Source organism: Chiloscyllium plagiosum, unplaced genomic scaffold (assembly GCF_037043375.1).
Source record: "Chiloscyllium plagiosum isolate Xiang-an unplaced genomic scaffold, Cpla_swu_hap1 HiC_scaffold_12, whole genome shotgun sequence".
Lineage (NCBI taxonomy): Eukaryota > Metazoa > Chordata > Chondrichthyes > Orectolobiformes > Hemiscylliidae > Chiloscyllium > Chiloscyllium plagiosum.
In genome coordinates, this window is record NW_028270150.1 from 71,024,854 (window position 1) to 71,047,813 (window position 22,960).

At 42.8% G+C, this 22,960-nt stretch overlaps 1 protein-coding gene across 11 annotated transcripts in view; it reads right to left on the bottom strand.

Annotated features, from left to right (window-relative positions):
• dmd (dystrophin) overlaps positions 1–22,960 on the bottom strand; it is a 2,003,576-nt gene that overhangs the window by 1,538,430 nt on the left and 442,186 nt on the right. The gene's annotated exons all lie outside the window — the stretch shown is intronic.

A 22,960-nucleotide genomic window follows, 5' to 3' on the forward strand; every position in this document is an offset into this window, starting at 1 on the left:
TTACAACACTTCTTTGCTTCTCAAGTGGACACCCAAGTCTGAAATCCACAATTCTGCCTTGGTCTGGAGCCAGCTTGGAAATCTCTTCTGAGCCTCCTTCTACCAAATATAATAAAACAGTTTTTGTTCCAAAAATTACAGCTTGACCTACACGATTGTGACATCGCACCCATAGGGATGCTTGCAATCCTTGCAAATCTTAGCTCCTGGTTCCACCTGCTACACTTCTTGAAAAGAATGAAATATAGTTCACTCTTTTCAAATGGAGTCTCAAAGACATCATGTTTCTTGCCAAGGTTTAGATAGGGGAATTGCTCTGCAAATACACTGAGTTGATACGACCCCCTACTGAGAGGTCTTTTCTTCCTTCCTTTCATTTTCCTATAGCTGGTCTATCTCTGCTCATCTTTCATTCATTCTCCAAGTAATGGACTAGTCTATGGGGAATACTGACTACCATCAGCGAGCAATTGCTTTTTAACCCAGAAACCTTGTAGTCAATAAAAACCCTTCAGCACCTACCATGTCCCACTCTCTGTAGACTTTATCAACTTTAGACTGGAGAAAGCAGCAAACACTTGGACGATTGCAAAAGCCAGAAGAAATCAATCAATCAATAATTGACCAGGAGCAGTTAGACGTCCCTTCAAATAATGTTAAATGAGGACTTTTCCTGCTGCACATGGTCATCTGTATAGAATTAAGTGAGGGGGGTGGTTGGAGCTTCTAGATGACAGCCCTGGTTGTTACATCAGTATTAATCACCAGCATGATTTACCTGCTCTATATTTTAAACAACTGCTACATGTTAATCCCCACACCAAGTCTGTATTCACCATGAAAGCAAGAAGAGTCATCTAGAATCAAAACATTAGCTTGCTTTCTCCCCATGAATGCTGTCTGATCCTTTGTGATCTCCAGCATTTGTTGTTTTCAGTACAGATTCCAGCATCTGCTATAATTTGCTCCTATTGTGTATTCATCATAGTTCGTTTAAGTAATGTGAGTATACATGAGGTGCCATGATAATCACCAAAACAACATCAGTAGTACCCAGACAATGGCTTCAACTGAGCCCAACTTTTATAATCTATTTAAAAGGGAGACAGAGGGAGAAACCACAAGAAGGATGGCACAAGACAATGAGGAACAGGAGGAGGAGTGGGAAATGGGTGCTAGCTTTCATTCTCCAAGGAAACTCATCTATCACAGAATCTGCAAACTGCTTTGTGTGCCTCTTAATTGATGTACCTACTTCCTTTTACAGATTATAGCAATCAAAATAACTTCCCTTCTGAAGAGAAATCTCACTATCAACCTGTTCTTGTTAAATCATTGAAACTCCACCTTCCTAAATAGCAGAACATTCAGATAGAAATTGTTCCACTGGGCAGATGTGACATGGATTCATGAAAGGCAGGTCACATTTAACTAATCTACTGGACTTCTATGAAAACATAATGAGCATGGTGGACAACAGGGACACAGTAGATGTGGTGCATCTAAATTTCCAAAGGACATTCAACAAGGTGCTGCACAAAAGGCTGCTGCAGAAGATAAACATGCACAGCGTTAAGGACAACGTATTAGCATGGATAGAGGATTGGTTACCTAACAGGAAGCAAAGAGTGGGATAAATGAGTGCTTTTCTGATTGGCGGTCAGTGACTAGTGGGTGCTCAGGGATCAGTGTTGAGACCATAATTGCTTACAATTTACACAGATGAGTTGGAGTTGGGGACCACGTGTTGTAGATGACAGCAAGATGAACGGTAGAGCAAAGTGTGCAGAGGACACTGAAAATTTGCAAAGGGACAGAAATAGTTTAAGTGGGTGGACAGATGGAGTACAATGGTGAGAAATGTGAAATCAATCATTTTGTAGGAATACCAGCAAAAAGGACCATTATTTGAATGGTAAAAAATTGCAGCATGCTGCTATGCAGAGGGACCTGGGTGTCCTTGTGCATGAATCACAGCAGGTTGGTCTGCAGATACAATGGATAATTAGGAAGGCAAATGGAATTTTGTCCTTCATGCTAAAGGGATGGAGTTTAAAAGCAGGGAGGTTATGTTGCAGCTGTCTAGGGTGCTGATGAGTCCACACCTGGAGTGCTGCATGCAGTTTTGGTCTCCTTATTTAGAAAGAATGTACTGGCACTGGAGGAGGTTCACTAGTTGAGGGGGTGGGCTTATGAGGAAGGACTGAGTAGACTGGGATTATATTCATTGGAATTTAGAAGAACAAGGGGAGGATCTTATAGAGACATATAAAATTATTAAGGAAATAGATAGAAGTAGAAAGGGTGTTTACACTGGTGGCTGAGACTAGGACAAGATTGAGGACTAAATTGAGAAGGAACTTCTTCATCCAGAGGGTTGTGAATCGATGGAATTCCCTGCCCAGTGAAGTAGTTGAGGCTTCCTCATTGAATGTTTTTACAGCTCAGATAGATAATCTTTTTGAACAATAAAGGACTTACAGGTTATGGTGAGAGGGCAGTTAAGTGGAGCTGAGGCCACGAAAAGATCAGCCATGATTTTATTGAATGGTGCAGCAGGCTCGAAGGGCCGGATGGCCTCCTCCTGCTCCAAGTTTTTACGTTCTAAAGGCTTAAATTTGCAACTTGTTATATTGAATTTCCTTATAACTAACTAATCAGTGTTATTTGGCAGCACATCTAATGAACAATTCAATTTATTTGTTCCATATTCAAATGAAAATCAATGGTCTTGACAATTCATTTTCAAAGCACATGCTTTCCATTTATAATCCAACTTTCACCTAATTTACCTTCGTCAATATCTTTTATTGTAATCTCTCTCATATCTGCTATCAGGACAGCATCAGCAGCATACCTTGAATTGTTTACCAATTTTCCATTAATCCTGAACACAATGCCTGAATCAAACAGTCAAGTCTCTTCTAATGAATTCAGATTGATATAACACGTCCTTGCTTTGCTTTTCTTCTGACCTTTGTCTATTTTGTTAACTCATTATCAGCAATTACTGCTGCCTCGCATTTCCCGCATTGATGAGGTCGCCGATATCGACAGATTTCCATCAATGTTGCTCTTCTGGTAGGTTGTGACTTGTCGTTATTCACTCATCACTCAAGATCACAGCCAGAACTTTTTTTGTGTGTCAGCTGTCTTAAATGCATTTTCTCAAACAAAGTGAAATGCGAAGCAATTCAGAAGTTTAATCTAATAATGGTATAAAGTAATGCATCATGCAAATGTTAGCTAGCACACATGGCATTTCCATTTTGCAGGAATCAAAATGACAAAAGAGATGTCTTAAATAAATTAAGGAAACGTTTGATAAGATATGAAGAACATCTGTACTTATAGGGAGAAATTTCCAGAGGTAAAGGTAGCAACTAAAAATAAGAAAATGTCATTTCACATAGTTAACAATCAGATAACACCAGGTTATAGTCCAACAGGTTTAATTGGAAGCACACTAGCTTTCGGAGCGCTGCTATCACCTGATGAAGGAGCGTGGCTCCGAAAGCTAGTGTGCTTCCAATTAAACCTGTTGGACTATAACCTGGTGTTGTGTGATTTTTAACTTTGTACACCCCAGTCCAACACCGGCATCTCCAAATCATTTAACATAGTTATACATGAATAGCAGAATGAACTTTGATGGGCTAATCAAGTTTCTCCTCCTGGAGTTTTCATGTGAGATACACAGTGTGATAAGAAATTGGATTTATTCTCTTGCAAGAATAATGTGTTGCTGTCTAACTTGCGGTATATTCCATTCACTAATCAGACAGTAGCCAATTTTACTGAAAACGAAATAAATGCTGGAAATCACAGCGAGTCAGGCAGCATCCATAGAGAGAGAGAGAGAGAGAGAGAACTAACATTTCCAGTCGAGGTAACTCTACATCAGAGCTGACATAAAGTGTGGAGAGGACAGCATTTATGCAATGGTGTGTGCATGGGGTGTGGCAGAGTGCTGGAGGAGAAAGGATGTTGATAGTTCAGATTAAGTGATTGGAATGTGAGAATGGCAGAACAATGGTGTGTCTAACTGTGCGTCTAACGCAAGTATGAACTCACTCCTATTCCTTCCCTTTCTTTTCATTTTACTTGTCATATTCTCTGACACTATATCCTCTTCCCCTCCCCCATCCCAGTGGGTTTGTCTGTACTTTCCAGTCTTGGTAGTGGACCAACGCTGTTCTGCCATTCTCACATTCTGGCCATTTACTCTGCGCCATCAACATGCCTTCTCCTCCAGCGCTCCAACCTCTATAAGTTATTGCATAAATGCTGCCCCCTCCTCATTCCACGTCAGCTCTGATGAAGAGTTGTCTAGACTCGAAGCGTTAACTTGCTCTCTCTCCATGGATGTTGTCTTACTCACTGATTGTTTTCAGTACAAATTCCAGCATTTGTAGTAATTTGCTCCAAGCAACTGATTTTATAACAGTTGTGCTATATGCAGGTAGAGGACATGATTTGGGGTTTTATGGCTTTCTCATGTCCCTCTAGAAATATCAAGTTCAAGTCCCACCTCAGGATGTGCTGGCCACAGAGGGGTGTCATAGCACACTGAAACAAACTTATAGTTGTCAAGATATTTTCACGAAAACTGTGTGGGGTTTGGTGAAGTCAAGAGGAATATACTTGCCACATTTCACACTGTTATATAAAATCTGTGACTGTGCAAAGATTTACTCCATCATCATCATCCAATAATTAGCTTTGTGGAATATAAGAGGCACACCTCAGAAGTGACTTGCAATTGTGATCAATAAATTGCAGCTGTTCTATTAACACAGCATTTAGATGGCAGTCCCCAAACACCAGCGGTGTTATTGAAACTACAGTGAAATATAAGATTCGAGTGTGATGACTATAAAGCCAAGACCAGCTATGATTTTGTAAATCTTATTAGTTATAGCAGTAATTGGGAATTAGTCAAAAAGTGTGGCACTGAAAAAGCACAGCAGGGTTAGCCAGCGTGCGAGGAGCAGAAGAATTTATGCTTCAGGCATAAGTCATTCATCAGGAATGCAAGTTGGAAATAATAAACACTGAAAAACAGTACCCGACGTGGGAAGGCTAAAATCAGTTAGCTATTCTCTCTGGGATTTTTTTTCTAAATTCATTCAAGATACACAAAACCAGGATTTGTACCTTATTCTGACTGCTCTTTCAGAATGCAAGAAAGAATTAACCACGTAGCTGTGGGTCTGGCGCCACATTTAGGCCATGGGGAGCGAAGATGGCAGATCTCCTTCCCTGAAGAGCACTAGTTATTCATTTGTGTTTTTCCAACAATTGATAATTGGAAAAAAATAAAATAAAACTGCCTCAAATTCCCAAAAATGCTCTAGGAATGTGCATGGTAGAAGTCATGAAATAATTAGCTTAATTTCCTTGTGGAATGAGTTGTACATTTAAGACAGAGATGAGGAGGAATTTCTTCAGTGGGCAGTGAACATGTAGAATTAATTACAGCAGACGGCTGTTGAGGCTGGGCCATTCAAATATTGTGACGATACTATGGCTTTAAGAGGTTTAGTTTGTCCTGTTTTTTGTAAATAAAAGAAGGTTGAAACAGAAATAGAAGCAGTCTGCTCAAAGCCAATAGAGTAAACAACGTGTGAGGATTGTTTTTTTTGTTGAAGTTGGTACAATAGATGCAGCCTGAATGGGTGAGGCTAAGCTCCCACAGAACCAGGGTTTTTCGTTTTAGCTTTCAGCAGTTGCTGGGGTCTTGAAACTGGATTGAAGCTCTTACCCCTCTCTCTATTACAGCTAAAAGTTGGGGTTCTCTTCCTGATGCTAGAACTGCACGTGAGAGACAAAAAGATCTACAGATGCTGGAAACTAAGGTAGACATGCAGGAGGATGGAAGAACACAGCAAACCAGGCAGCATATGGAGGTGAAGTCAACGTTTTGTGTGTAACCCTTCTTCATTGCATGTGAGACAATCTGTTACACTACATTTACTTTGCCAAGGATGTTTTTATGGAATGTTACTATTGGAACAGTTAATTTATTTATTATTTTGTTAAGCAATTTGGAAGCAATAAAGTGTGGTCTGCTTAACTTTGAATAGTTTGATCAATTGAATTGCATCTGGAATGCAATGCCTCACACTTACCCATAAAGTAAGAAAAACGTTAGAGTCTCGATTACCTTTTTAATAAATTTTGGGGGAGGGCAGGGGGGTTTAGTCTCGTCCATAATAGTATTCAAGATTGAGATAGATCACATTTTAAGCAGTAAAGGAATCAAGCGTTATGGGGAAAAGGCAGAAAAATGAAGTTGAGGATTTCATTGAAAGGTTGGGCTAAATGGTCTATTTCTACTCCTACGACTTATGATTTTAGGAGCATTGCAAGCCAAAACCAATATGATTTTCTATCCTAAATTGCCTTTCAGAGGGTTGTGATGAGCTGCCTTCTTGAAATCATGGAGTCTTTGGATGTAACTACATGCACAATGCAGTTTAGAAGGGAATTCCAGGAGGTTGACTAATTGATAGTGAAGGACTAGCAATATTTCTCACAGTCAAAATGGTGTACAACTTAGAAGGGAGCTTGCAGCTGGAGATTACCACCATATGGTTGCTACCTTGGTCCACCTAGATTACAAAGGTGAAGTTTTGTGTTGCTGAATAATCTTTGATGAGGTGTTGCAGTGCATCCAGCATATGGCACATCTGCCACCAGTGATAGAGGATAAAAATATCTTAGGATGGATAGACTGTTGATCAAAGGATTGTCTGGATTGTGTCAAGTTGTGAGAGTGCTTTGGAGCTGCCCTCATCCAGGCTAGTATTCTCTCACACTCTTGACTCGTACAGTACAGATGGCAGTCAGGCTGAGAAAGTTAGGTAGTCAATTACCCGCCACAGAATTCCAAGCATCTGCCCTGCTGTAGTAGGTGCAAAATTTAGAAGGCAGATCTAGTTAATTTTCTGGCCAATGCTAACCTTGTTGCTTTTTTTGTGTGTGAATTTCAGTGAAGATAACTCTGTTAAGCACCACGGAGAACTGGATTCTTCCTCATTAAAGATGATCATTGCCTGGTATGCAAGTGTTACTTACACCTTATCAACTCAGACCTGCAAAGGTCTTGCTGCATGTGGGCAGAGACTGCTTCAGGAGGAGTGACCAAGGACTTCAGTATGTTGTTGAACATTATGCAAATCGTTCAAAATATTCCTCCAAGCCCTTACACTGGAGCTTCAGTGATGGAGTACCAGAAAGTGCTTGGGCCTAGATCTTCTGCAGTGATGTTGTGAAGCAGAGGTGGCAGGCCTCCAATAAGCACAACTGTCTTCTTTTGTGTCAGGCATGACTCCAACAAGTGAAGACCTTTGCCCTAATTTCCTTGGAGTTGAAATTTTGCTAGTTATCTTTAATTCTACACTGATTGCCCTGATATCAAAGGCAATCCCTCTCACTCACCGCTTCAAACCTATTCCTTTGTCCCTGTTGTAAAAAAGATTGAAATATGGTATGGAACGGAGTGGCGCTGGTGCAACTTAAAATGAGTATTGATTGGCAGGTTACAGCTATCCAGTTGCTGTTTTGATAGCCTATTTACCCTCTGACGCTCCGACCTTAGCAATAATTGGGCAGACTGAACTTGTCTTGCTTTTCTGAACTTAGATCTGGGCAATTGTCACATTGTCAAATAGATATCAGCACTGCAGCTATGCAGAAACAGCTTGGCTAGAGTTACAGTTAATTTGGGAGCACAAGGTTTCAAATATTGAGAGAGACTCAAGTACAACTACAAGACAGAATGATTAGGATGTGACATTAAAATTGAGAATCCCTTCAATCATGGTTCTGATGACCAGTAATGGTGACAAACAAGATTATCATAGATCATTCAGTACCATGTCCGGCTGGAGGAAGGAGGCTAGGTTGTCGGCATAAGGCATGCAAAACACAGCAGGCGCACACAGGTAAGGAATATAAAAATATATGTACAGGTAAAACAGGGAGATTATGAAGTAGATGCATTGGAATATTAACCAGTCTGGCACTGAAAAGCCATGTCTGTAATGTGCTGCTCATGTAATCAAGTGTGACAGTGATTTACGAGGTGTGATGGCATAATGTACATTACTCATTGGCTTTCTTTTTTCTCGCGTTTTCTGTAAATATCTGGACAAATTTATTCAGGATCAGTAAAATGGAACAAGTTCTTCTTGTAATACAATGGGTAAAACTCAGCACATCATCTAATTGCTGAGAGAATTTGAAAAGAATGTGGATTTCGAAGGGCCTTTATAAGTGGCTCAAATGTCACAAATTTGAATTCACATCCCGAACGACATAAAACCATTCAGTTGCTGCAAGGCAAATAATAATCAATGAATAATTACCACCGAATCACAGAAGTGTCATGATGCAGCAGGAAGCCATTCAGCCAATTGTTCCTGCACAAACTTATTATGGGCAACATTACCTAGTGTCTTACCTGCCTATCTTCTTTTCGACCTATCCACTCCACCCTCCTCCCTGACCTATCACCTTCATCCCCTCCCCCACTCACCTATTGTACTCCATGCTACTTTCTCCCCACCCCCACCCTCCTCTAGCTTATCTCTCCACGCTTCAGGCTCTCTGCCTTTATTCCTGATGAAGGGCTTTTGCCCGAAACATCGATTTTACTGCTCCTCGGATGCTGCCTGAACTGCTGTGCTCTTCCAGCACCACTAATCCAGAATGCTTCCTCCCCATACCATCCAATACTGTTCACATGCAAATAACAAGCCGATGCCCACTCGAATGCCTCAATTGAACCTGCCTCTACCACATTTCCAGCCATTTCATTGCTTTCCAACCCATTGCTACTAGCTGAGAGAAAAAGCTTTTCCTCATTTCACATTTGCTTCATTCACACATTTCTCTAAATCTATGCCCTCTTCTTCTTATTTCTTTTACAAGCAGGAACAGCTTTTCCCAACCTACATTCAGCACACTATTTTGGAAACCTTAATCAGATTTTGTCTCCGTCACCTTCCCCCCAAGGAAAACAGTTCTAACTTCTTCAAATCTCTCCTTGCAACATAGGTTCCTCATCCCTGGAACCATCCTTATAAATCACTTCTGCACTCTCTCCAATCCAGTCACATCCTTCCTATAATGTGACACCCAGCACAGGACACAGTGCTTCAGCTGAGGTCTAACAAGCGTCTTATAGGAGTTCAACATCACCTCCTTGCGCTTGTATTCTACACCCCTGTTAAAGCCAAAAATATTGCAAGCTTCCCTTACTGCTCTCAATTTTCCAATGATCTGTGCACATATACATCCAGGACCCCCCTAGCCCCTACACCCTCCTTGAAATTTTATATCCTATTTTGCATTTTCTTTCAATGTTTTCCTTCTGCCGCAATGCATCACCCCACAATTCTGCCAATTTGACCAACCTTCCGACAAACAACATGTCCAACAAGATCCATGCAGAAGGTAATGCATTGTGCTCTGATTGAAGTGCATGGAACCTAACAGTAGGAGCACAGAAGGAATGTTGCTTTTGAGGTCTCACTATCCTCTCCACAGTTCAGTATACTTCTGAAAAGGGTGAAGCTGTGGCCTGGTCATCCAAGTCCCAATACTGAAACTCAACGGGCACCTTTCTGGCTGCTCCATCAACTTAGAGAGTCATAGAGTCATATATTCATATACCCATCCAAATGCCTCTTGAATGCTGCAATTGTACCAGCCTCCACCACTTCCTCTGGCAGCTTTCCATACACATACCACTCTCTGCGTGAAAAAGTTATTCCGTAGGTCTCTTTTATATCTTTCCCCTCTCACCCTAAATCTATGCCCTCCAGTTCTGGACTCCCCGACCCCAGGGAAAAGACTTTGCCTATTTACCCTATCCATGCCCCTCATAATTTTGTAAACCTCTATAAGGTCACCTCTCAGCCTCTGACACTCCAAAGAAAACAGCCCCAGCCTGTTCAGCCTCTCCCTGTAGCTCAAATCCTCCAACCCTGGCAACATCCTTGTAAGTCTTTTCTGAACCCTTTCAATTTCACAACATCTTTCCGATAGGAAGGAGACCAGAATTGCACGCAATATGCCAACAGTCGCTTAATCAATGTCCTGTACAGCTGCAACATGACCTCCCAACTCCTGTACTCAATACTCTGACCAATAAAGGAAAGCATACCAAACGCCTTCTTCATTATCCTATCTACCTGCAACTCCACTATCAAGGAGCTATGAACCTGCACTCCAAGGTCTCTTTGTTCAGCAACACTCCCTAGGACCTTACCATTAAGTGTATAAGTCCTGCTAAGATTTGCTTTCCCAAAATGCTGCACCTCGCATTTATCTGAATTAAACTCCATCTGCCACTTCTCAGCCCATTGGCCCATCTGGTCAAAATGCTGTTGAAATCTGAGGTAACCCTCTTCACTGTCCACTACACCTCCAATTTTGGTGTCATCTGCAAATTTACTAACTAGACCTCTTATGCTCGCATCCAAATCATTTATGTTAATGACAAAAAGTAGAGGGCCCAGCACCGATCCTTGTGGCACTCCACTGGTCACAGGCCTCCAGTCTGAAAAACAACCCTCCACTACCACCCTCTGTCTTCTACCTTTGTGCCAGTTCTGTATCCAAATGGTTAGTTCTCCCTGTATTCCATGAGATCTAACCTTGCTAATCAGTCTCCCATGGGGAACCTTGTCGAATACCTTTCGAAAGTCCATATAGATCACATCTACTGTTCTGCCCTCTTTGTTACTTCTTCAAAAAACTCAATCAAGTTTGTGAGACATGATTTCCCACGCACAAAGTTATGTTGACTATCCCTACTCAGTCCTTGCCTTTCCAAATACATATACATCCTGTCCCTCAGGATTCCCTCCAACAACTTGCCCACCACCGACGTCAGGCTCACTGGTCTACAGTTCCCTGGTTTGTCCTCACCACCCTTCTTAACCCTAGCCAACCTCCAGTCTTCCAGCACCTCACCTGTGACTATACAAATATCTCAGCAAGAGGCCCAGCAATCACTTCTCTAGCTTCCCACAGAGTTCTAGGGTACACCTGATCAGGTCCTGGGGATTTATCCACCTTTACCCATTTCAAGACATCCAGCACTTTCTCCTCTGTAATATGGACATTTTGCAAGATGTCACCATCTATTTCCCTACAGTCCAATTCATTCTACAATTATATACTGTCCTCCTCACAATGTACATTTTTTCCACTTTCATGTCATCTATAAACTTTAAAACTGTCCCCTGCCCACCAACATCTAGATCTATAATGCGTCTCAGGAAAACCAATGGTTTCAAGACCTTGGCCTAGAGAACACTATTTCAAACCTTTTCCTGGCCTGCAAGTTATCCCTGACCATTATTCCCGACTTCCTGTCACCCAACCAGTTTTGTACTCATTTTGTTCCATGACTTGAAACTTCCCTCAAGTCAGTTGTGCGGCATTCTGAAAATCCATGTACACCATATCATCAGTATTACCCTCATTGAGCCTGTTACCTCTTCAAACAAATCTCCAGCGATAGTGGGTTTTGAGAAGATTTGTAGCTCAGGTTAAGGTTCTGGATGTCGGCTTGCTCGCTGAGCTAGAGGGTTCGTTTTCAGAAGTTTCATCACCATCCTAGGTAACATCATCAGTAGGCCTCCGGATGAAGCACTGGTGGCATGGCCCGCTTTCTATTTATGTGTTTAGGTTTCCTTGGGTAGGTGATGTCATTTCCTGTAGTGATGTCATTTCCTGTTCTTTAATCAGTGGGGTGGTAAATGGGATCCAAATTTGTTTATAGATTTTTGGTTGGAATGCTGTGCTTCTAAGAATTCTCGTGTGTCTCTTTTTGGCTTGTCCTAGGATGGATGTGTTGTCCCAGTCAAAGTGGTGTCCTTCCTCATCTATATGTAAGGACAATAGTGAGAGTGGGTCATGTTTTTTTGTGGCTAGTTGATTCTCATGTATCCTGGTGCTTATTTTTGCCTGTTTGTCCAATGTAGTGTTTGCTACAGTTCTTGCAAGGTTTTTTTTTGCAAGATAACTTACAAAAGCTGTAACAAACAATATATGACAAACAGACAAAAACTAAGCACCAGGATATATGAACATCAGCTAGCCACAAAAAGACATGACTCACTCTCACTAATATCATTAAATACAGATGAGGAATGACACTACTTCGACTGGAACAACACATTCATCCTGTATAATCCAAACAGAGACACGCAAGAGAATTTCTAGAAGCATGGCATTCCAACTATCAACAAACACATTGATTTGGATCCCATTTACCACCCCCTGAGAAAAAGAACAGGAAATAACCTCACCACAGGAAATGGTGTCACCATAGAAAATGATATCACCCACACAAGGAAGCCTAAACACAAACTGAAAGCAGGTCATGCCATCAGTGCTTAATCCGGAGGCTCACTGATGATGTTACCTAGTACGGTGTCGAAACTTCTGAAAATGAACCTTCCAGCTCAGCGAGCAAACCTACATCGAAAATCTCTTGTGAGTTAGTTAAACATGATATCCACTTTAGATAACAATGCTAACTCTTCCAAATCAATACACTTTGTAACTATGAATCCCGAATAATTGTCTTCCCCACTGACTGCTGGGCTTATCCTTACCACCTTTCTCTAGTTTTGAATGAAAATAATTCAGAAGTACTCAAGAAAGTACAGGACAATGACCATTACCATTCATCTGGCAGGTTCCATACTCTATTTCATGAGATCTTACATCAGTTACACTTTCCAATCTTTCCAACCCAAAAAGGGTTATTGGACAGGAATACTAGCAGAAATAGCTCGACAGGAACAAATTACACAGTAATAGTGACCTGAGAATTCAGGTTCTGATAAATTTAGTGCTACTGAGCAGCTGCACATCTCAGGAGAGGGGCCACATTCGAAAGAGGCCACATCGGAAAGAGACCAGCATCACTCAAGGTGAGCCAGCACGAGTAAAGGCTAGCTTTCACTTTTGAAAGTGGAGCAACATTTTGGCTAGAGCAAGTGCTGGGGGAGGTTTGACCTGAAAGGCAAAGAAAAGATTAATACTGCAAGAGGATACATGTGTTCAGGGTTTCAGCCACAGCACTGAAAGCCTTGGTGCAGTTGAGAGAGAAAGAAGACAGTCTGTTTTTATATCTGCAGAGGACCGAAAAATCATCATTTTGGAGTACTGGAGCTTTCCTGTTTCTCGCCAACATGCTGCAACTCTATGATATCAGCTGAAAAGGTATCAGTTTCCACATGCACACTGATAGCTATCAGACCTAGCACCACCATTCTTCACTTCTCTACTCTAAAAATTGGCAGATGGTTTTTTAACCATCATTCAGAAAAGAGGAGAGAAAATGTTTACAGATTCAATATTGGGAAAACCAATACCATTTTTCTTCAATTCCCATGACAAACTCCACTCCATCACCATCCTGAGACAATCTTCAAAACTTTGGTGCCCTGACTGACTGAGTTGAACTTCCACCAGCATACTCTGTCATCACTAAGACCAGTTACTTCCACCTCTTTACATCATATAGGTTCACTGGCCTCAGGCTCTTCTTTGGCTGAAGTCCTCACATACGGCTTTGCTGCCTCACTGATAAAGGACTCATGCCCATAACATTGACTCTCCTGTTCCTTGGATGCTGTCTGACCTGCTGTGCTTTTCCAGGGCCACCTTTTTCAACTCTGATCTGCAGTCCTCATTTTATCCTATTCCAATGGTCTCCTGGCTGACTTGCCAATTTTTAGCCTCCATAAGAGAGAGGAAGTGCCCAGTTCTGGCTTCAATTCCCTGGAAAATTTCCACAGAATCAGCTCCATCAGGGATTCCACACTACAAAGGGCTAATGCCCAAAATGTCGACTCTCCTGCTCCTCAGATTCTGCCTGATCTGCTGTTTTTTCCAGTACCAGACTTTGATTCCACATTGTCCTGACATACAACACAAGTCTGCCCTACTCCAGCTACTCTCGGGGCCATTGTTTCAGTGTGCCAATGGTTTATACAATTCCAGAGCGACCTCAATTATCCGAAGGACAAGAGCAGGGAGGATTTTGTTCGGTTAATCGAATGTTGGATAATCAAATGCCACGTAACAATTTAGCCAAGCATCACGACTGTACGATCTTGCCAGATAATCTGAAATTCAGATGATCGAATGCTGGATAAGCGAGGTTCCTTTGTACATTCTAGCTGGCAGCATGGCTTTCCTTATATGCATCTTGTCAAAGCACCTGATCACAAACCACATCATCAAAAAGGAGACCTCATTGCCTAGGAGTCACCTCCAGTTTGTCAGAGTGACACACAGTACCAAACAAAAACAGTCAGCAATATTAATCCACCACAACTTCAGCCAGGAGACTGGATACTGACCTGCAAGATATGCTGAGCAAGTGATCACACCAGTTGGACACTGAGGGAGTAGAATCCCTTCAGCTGCAGTGTATCTCAAAGTGCTATCCATTTCCCACAAAGTTAAGTGTGGTGCAGCCACTGGCAACCTGGGAAAGACTGCAATTCTTGTGAGGCTGCCTTCTCTGCTTGCTCCACACTGGTGAGACAGCAGGAAAAGTATCCAGTCTCTTGAAATGCACAGTGTCAGTGACAAATTGAAGCAATGGCAAAGGACAAACTGCAAGATTTTGCAAATATTACCAGCCTGGAACCAACACAATGCAAAAGGAAGTCATAGCCACAGTCACTTTGAGAAACTGGTGAAATTGTCCACATCCTGATCAGGTTGTAGTCAAGGCTGCACCAGACAACAGGCTTCAATTGAGATGTCCTTCTGAAGCAGAGGCTCAGACATGAAAATAGGTCCAAGAATACCTTGGAAAACAGAACCTCTTCCAGCATCTTATCCTTCTCTACAAAACAATTAAGCTTGTGGGAGCAGATGTTGGTACAGAATCCTGCAAGTCAGGGTCAAGTCCTTTAGCATCCGTCACATAATTCACTGTCAGCAATGTTCAGCCAAACATTTCTGTAAATATAATTTGCGCCAGTAGAAACAAACAAACAGCCATCTTCAAATTAGTCTGGTGGGGTAGGGTTAACGGTTGTTTGGGGGACAAGGGAGAGGTTGGCTTCCTGGCAAGAACATTTTCAGCTGAGCAATGGAATGGGAAATATTTGATCAAAGCCTGAGCTTCAAACTGGCAATGATACTCTGCACATCTTTGGTGCAAAGCCCCTTTGCTCACCAATTGTTACAAATCCAACACAGACCACACCAGACATTTGTGCTTACACCACTGACAGCATTTTGAAATCAGTACAGCTCCTCCAGCACTGAGGAAAATAAAACAAATTGCTCCCTCCTTAAGAACTGACTTTGCTGAACATGTCCGTATTTCAACACAAGATTCAAGGTGATTGAATATATAAGGCCTCAACACTGTATTCATTTTTCTACCAGCAAACCCACACAAGCACATTCATCAAGAAGTTAAATATAAAGACATGAAGTTTTTACAATGTTTCAACATTGTCTGACACTTCGGAAATATGGATGGAAATGGAAAGAAGTGTAACTCCTGGTAACCGAGCTGCCATACTGCAGAACACAGTTATTATATAAGAGAGATCTTACATTCAGGTTCAGGAATGCAAACTGCCATCCAGCTCTTAGCAAAATGGATTTGGAGTTATAATTGAACTTAAAGTGGAGGGAAGGAACAAAGTTGAAAGCAAGTTCATAGCACTCTCATTAAGAGTTCCCCTCAAAAGCACATGTCCGAGTATCTTGTTAATCAGACTAAGCTACCTGGGAATTTCTCTGAGTATAAGTTCTTTGCAGTCTGGAATCTCCCACAGCTATTCTGTTTGAGCGGCTGCTCTTTCTCCCTCCAACTGCTCCTCCTTTGCAACTTGTTCTCTGCCCACTCACTTCAGCACCCATTGGAACCTCGAGCACCACACTACCCTCACCACCCTTTTTGGCCCCACACTCAGGACTTTGAGTTTTGAGCCCTAGATGGCACTGCTTATCTCCATTGCCACATGCCAGTAGATACAGCTAGTTCTCCTCTCATGTCATAGTTCCAGTAAAACCTTTTTTAATACAATATCACTTTATAGAAATAATGGGGCCTATGGGATGTGGTGTTAGGGGAAGACCAGCAAAGAATATCAGTCACGATCACTCAATAATCACCCGAAAGTCTAACACAAAATATAGCAAACCTGAATGAAGGTTGTAATCATATTTATTAAAGAAACAAAAGTAAATTTAACACAGTACATTCAAAAAATAAAAGAAAGCCGATCTCAGTACAGTACCTCTCACAGTAAGCTACTCTCTCGGCAGCTGACATTGGTGCATGCACAAAACGAAACACGCAAACTGATCCCAGCTCGAATTGCACTATTGCAAACAGAGGTGAATGTTCTCAAATATACCATTCCCTAATTCTTCAGCAACATTAGAGCCAAATCGCACTGCCAAAACACGTTATCCAAGAACTACCGATAGTACATAGAACATAGAACATTACAGCGCAGTACAGGCCTTCTGGCCCTTGATGTTGCGCCGACCTGTCATATCAATCTGAAGCCCATCTAACCTACACTATTCCATGTACGTCCATATGCTTGTCCACTGACGACTTAAATGTACTTAAAGTTGGCAAATATACTACTGTTGCAGGCAAAGCATTCCATACCCTTACTACTCTGAGTAAGGGAACTACCTCTGACATCTGTCCTATATCTATCACTCCTCAATTTAAAGCTATGCCCCCTCATGCTCGCCGTCACCATTCTTGGAAAAGGCTCTCCCTGTCCACCCTATCTAACCTTCTGATTATCTTATATATCACTATTAAGTCACCTCTCAACCTTCTTCTCTCTAATGAAAACAGCCTCAAGTCCCTCAGCCTTTCCTCGTAAGACCTTCCCTCCATACCAGGCAACATCCCAGTAAATCTCCTCTGCACCCTTTCCAAAGCTTCCACATCCTTCTTATAGTGCGGTGACCAGAACTGTACACAATACTCCAAGTGCGGCCGCACTAGAGTTTTGTACAGCTGTAGCATAACCTCATGGTTCTGGAACTCGATCCCTCTATTAATAAAGGCTAAAACACTGTACACCTTCTTAACAACCCTATCTACACTACCAAGAATCCTACAATTAGCTCAGTACTTTGCATTCTGGTTACTCCGACCAAAATGAATCACCTCACACTTGTCCGCATTAAACTCCATTTGCCACCTCTCAGCCCAGCTCTGCAGCTTATCTATGTCTCTCTGTAACCTATAACATCCTTCGTCACTATCCACAACTCCACCAACCTTAGTGTTGTCTGCAAATTTACTAACCCACCCTTCTACGCCCTCATCCAGGTCGTTTATAAAAATGATGAACAGCAGTGGACCCAATATCGACCCTTGCAGTACACCACTGGTAACTGGACTCCAAGATGAACATTTCCCATCAACCACCACCCTCTGTCTTCTTTCAACAAGTTAATTACTGATCCAAACTACTATGTCTCCCACAATCCCATTCCTCCGCATTTTGTACAATAGCCTACTGTGGGGAACCTTATCGAACGTCTTGCTGAAGTTCATATACACCACATCAACCGAATTCCTCTCATCTACCTATTTGGTCACCGTCTCAAAGAACTCAATAAGGTTTGTGAGGCACCACCCACCCTTCACAAAGCTGTGCCGACTATCCCTAATCAAATTAATCTTTTCTGGATGATTATAAATCCTATCTCTTCTAATCTTTTCCAACACTTTACCAACAACTGAAGTAAGGCTCACTGGTCTATAATTACCTGGGTTGTCTCTACTCCCCTTCTTGAACAGGGGAACCACATTTGCTATCTTCCAGTCTTCTGGCACTATTGCTGTAGACAATGAGGATTTAAAGATCAATGCCAAAGGCTCGGCAATCTCCTCCCTGGCTTCCCAGAGGATCCTAAGATAAACCCTATCCAGCCTAGGGGACTTATCTATTTTCACACTCTGCAGGATTTCTAATACCTCCTCCTTGTGAACCTCAATCACACCTAGTCTAGGAGCCTGTTTCTCAGTAATCTCCTCAACAACATTGTCGTTTTCCAGAGTGAATACCATTGAAAAATATTCATTTAGTGCTTTCCCTATCTCCTCTGACTCCACACACAACTTCCCACTACTATCCTTGATTGGCCCTAATCTTACTCTTGTCATTCTTTTATTCTTTAAATACCTATAGAAAGCCTCAGGGTTTACCCTGATCCTATCTGCCAACAACTTCTCATGTCTCCTCCTGGCTCTTCTCAGCTCTCTCTTTAGGTCTTTCCTGGCTACCTTGTAACCCTTAAGCACCCTAACTGAGCCTTCACATCTCATCCTAACATAAGCCTTCTTCTTCCTCTTAACCAGAGATTCCACTTCCTTCGTAAACCACAGCTCCCGCACTATACAGCTTCCTCCCTGCCTGACAGGTACATACTTATCTAGGACACACTGGAGCTTATTCAAGGAAATATTCAAGGCTACTCATTTCTAATGTGCCTATCCCCTGCAGTTTCCTTCTCCATCCTATGCTACCTAGATTTTGCCTAATCGCATTGTAATTACCTTTCCCCCAGCTGTAATTCTTGCCCAGTGGTAAACACCTATCTCTTCCTATCATTAAAGTAAACATAACAGAATTGTGATCGCTATCACCAAAGTGCTCACCTACTTCTAAGTCTAACACCTGGCCGGGCTCATTACCCAGTACCAAATCTAATGTGGCTTCGCCCCTTGTTGGCCTGTCTACATACTGTGTCAGGAAGCCCTCCTGCACACACTGGACAAAACTGACCCATCTATAGTACTCGTAGTATAGTGTTCCCGGTCAATATTTGGGAAGTTGAAGTCCCCCATGAAAACTACCCTGTCTTTCTCACTCCTATCGAGAATCATCTTTGCTATCCTTTCCTCTACATCTCTGGAACTATTTGGAGGCCTATAGAAAACTCTCAACAGGGTGACCTCTCCTTTCCTGTTTCTAACTTCAGCCCATACTACCTCAGTTGACGAGTCCCCAAACATCCTTTCCACAACTGTAATACTGTCCTTGACCAACAATGCCACACCTCCCCCTCTTTTACCATCTTCTCTGTTCTTGGTGAAACATCTAAATCCTGAAACCAGCAACAATCATTCCTGTCCCTGCTCTAACCATGTCTCCAAAATGGCCACAACATCGAAGTCCCAGGTACCAACCCATGCTGCAAGTTCACCCAGCCTATTCCGGATGCTCCTGGCATTGAAGTAGACACACTTCAAACCAATTTCTTGCTTGCCGGTGCCATCTTGCATCCCTGAAACTTGATATTGGCTCTCCCTACTCTCAATCTTTTCTATACTTGAACTACAATTTTGGTTCCCATCCCCCTGCTGGATTAGTTTATACCCACCCCAATCGCCTTAGCGAATTTCCCCCCCCCACCAGGATATTAATATCCCTCTGGTTCAGATGAAGACCATCCTGCTTGTAGAGGTCCTACCTACTCCAGAAAGAGCCCCAATTATCCAAGAATCCAAAACCCTCCCTCCTGCACCATCCCTGTAGCCACGTGTTCAGCTCCTCTCTCTCCCTATTCCTTGCCTCACTAGTACATGGCACGGGCAACAAACCAGAGACAATAACTCTGTTCGTCCTAGCTCTAAGTTTCCATCCTAGCTCCCTGAATTTCTGCCTTAAATCCCCATCTCTCTTCCTACCTATGTCTTTGGTGCCAATGTGGACCACGACTTGGGGCTGCTCCCCCTCCCCCTTAAGGATCCCAAAAACACGATCAGAGACATCACAAGCCCTGGCGCCTGCGAGGCAACACACCAACCGTGAGTCTCTCTCGTCCCCACAGAACCTCCTATCTTCACCTCTTTCAATGTTGTGGCACCTGTCATGAAAATGGACAACAAATATTCAACTTTCTCCACTTGACTTTAATACCCAACATTCTCGTGGGCAAAAATATGTTATGAAAAAGACGCTGAGATCACCTGACAAGCCCAGGCATGCCACATGGGGGTTATACACAGAAATATACAAAACTGGCTACCTTCAAATTAACATTTTAATCAAGAGGCACAGAAATTCAGTACCGCATCATGAAATTTGCATTTCCTGTTTCACTCACACTTGCATATAAATTGCACAGGCGACAGAGATGAAAGATTACAATTATCCAGTTTGGGATGAAAAAAATGATAGAAACACCAGAATTCACAAAGGAATGATACAGCAACAGAGTCCTTTGAGTAAAAACAGAAAGAAAAAAAGCACAAGATGGTACTTAGCAAGGTACTGAAAGCTGTTCTCTTTCTCAGACTCAAATCCCAGAAACCAGTACTGGTCAAAAACCAATGTATAAAACTATATGTTCACTGAAAACCCAAAGATCTGCACATGCTTTCACTGCTAAAGACACAGGACAACAGCTAAACAGTTCAGCTCAGGTCTCTTCATTCTTGCAATTAAAAAAGGGGCTCGATAGATCTGTGACTGCCTCACCTTCTGAGCTTAATTTGTACCTGACACTCCTCCCCGTTCCTTGTAAACCTGTATTTGTGTGTGTTTATAGCCACAATTCATAATTTCTTTTTTAAGTGCCATTAAGTAATAAAACATCACCTTTCACTCAAAGAAACTTTGGAATTAACTCTCGTCCATTTTTGACCTGGGTAACTAAATTTTATTGAAGTTTTATTGAAGTGTGATAACTATACACTAAAACAGCTGCAACTGACCAAGGGTGTCAGAAAAGGGAAGACATGACTATTCCCCACCTGGTCATAAGATCAGGCTGTATCGGCGCCGCCTCGTGCTCCCACGAGGAGGTTGAACAGTTCATCCACTTCACCAACACCTTCCACCCCGACCTCAAATTCACCTGGACAGTCTCAGATTCCTCCCTCCCCTTCCTCGACCTTTCTATTTCTATCTCAGGCGACCGAATCAACACAGACATCTACTACAAACCGACCGACTCCCACAGCTACCTGGACTACACCTCCTCCCATCCTGCCCCCTGTAAAAACGCCATCCCATTCTCCCAATTCCTTCAACTCCGCCGCATCTGCTCCCAGGAGGACCAGTTCCAAAAACGCACAACCCAGATGGCCTCCTTCTTCAAGGACCGCAATTTCCCCCCCGACGTGGTCGACGATGCCCTCCACCGCATCTCCTCCACTTCCCGCTCCTCCGCCCTCGAACCCCGCCCCTCCAACCGCCACCAGGACAGAACCCCACTGGTCCTCACCTACCACCCCACTAACCTCCATGTACAGCGCATCATCCGCCGTCATTTCCGCCACCTCCAAACGGACCCCACCACCAAGGATATATTTCCCTCCCCTCCCCTATCAGCATTCCGTAAAGACCACTCCCTCCGTGACTCCCTCGTCAGATCCACACCCCCCACCAACCCAACCTCCACTCCCGGCACCTTCCCCTGCAACCGCAGGAGGTGCAAGACTTGCGCCCACAACTCCCCCCTCACCCCGCTCCAAGGCCCCAAAGGAAACTTCCATATCTGCCACAGATTCACCTGTACCTCCACACATATCATCTATTGCATCCTCTGCACCCGATGTGGCCTCCTCTATATTGGGGAGACAGGCCGCCTACTTGTGGAGCGTTTCAGAGAACACCTCTGGGACACCCGGACCAACCAACCCAACCACCCTGTAGCTCAACATTTCAATTCCCCCTCCCACTCCACCAAGGATATGCAGGTCTTTGGACTCCTCCATCGTCAGACCACAGCAAAACGACGGTTGGAGGAAGAACGCCTCATCTTCCGGCTAGGAACCCTCCAACCACAAGGGATGAACTCGGATTTCACCAGTTTTCTCATTTCCCCTCCCCCCAGCCTGTCTCAGTCAAATCCATCAAATTCAGCACCGCCTTCCTAACCTGCAATCTTCTTCCCGACCTCTCCGCCCCCACCTCAGTCTGACCTATCACCCTCACCTTGACCTCTTTCCACCTATCACATTTCCGACACCCCTCCCCCAAGTCCGTCCTCCCTATCTTTTATCTTAGCCTGCTGGACAAACTGTCCTCATTCCTGAAGAAGGGCTAATGCCCTAAACGTCGATTCTCCTGTTCCCTAGATGCTGCCTGACCTGCTGCGCTTTTCCAGCAACACATTTCCATCATAAGATCAGGCAGCAAGAGTAGTTCATCATATTTGTGTTGTCATTTTGCCATGCGTTTTCTACATTTGAATTCACATCAAAAACATTTGATTCCTGGTTTGCCCTTTCAGGATTTTCAAACAATCCTTTGCAGTACTCATTCTCATTCTTCTTTCGGGGAAAAACAAAATCCAGCAAGTGTTATTAGTCTCACTGGCTGCTTTCATATGCTTGACCAAAACGACAACAGTGAAGACCAGCAATCCCAGATCTTAAATGCCTACATTTAAATTAGAAAATATATTGTTGAACAGCAGGAAAATTATATACTTCACTAATTGTTAGACTGTACAATATATGATGGGGTCACATCTTCAAGAACATAATGATTATTTTCTGCCAGTATACTCCGAAGCAGATGCTGTCAAGCCAGACAGTCAACCCTGGTTTAATGTGGAGCACCAGGAGGCATTGTTGAAACAACACCAAGAACGTCCACTAAGAGATACAGACAGAATGAAGCTATTACAAACAACAAGATAAACAACATGAGCACAAGCTGGAGAGAGACAACTGATACTACACCTGAAGGTTTGGAACAAAATCTTGCCACATCAAGTCAGAAAGGTTGGTGATTGTAATACCACAGAGAGCAAATTCCCTGAACATCTGTCCTTAACTACGATATAGATGCCATGGAGTGCCAAAATGTCTTATTTAACATCATTGGGAAGCACCATAACTACAAGAACTGAATCTATGAATGGAGCAACTCTTAATACATTTCTTACAGTGACTCAATTA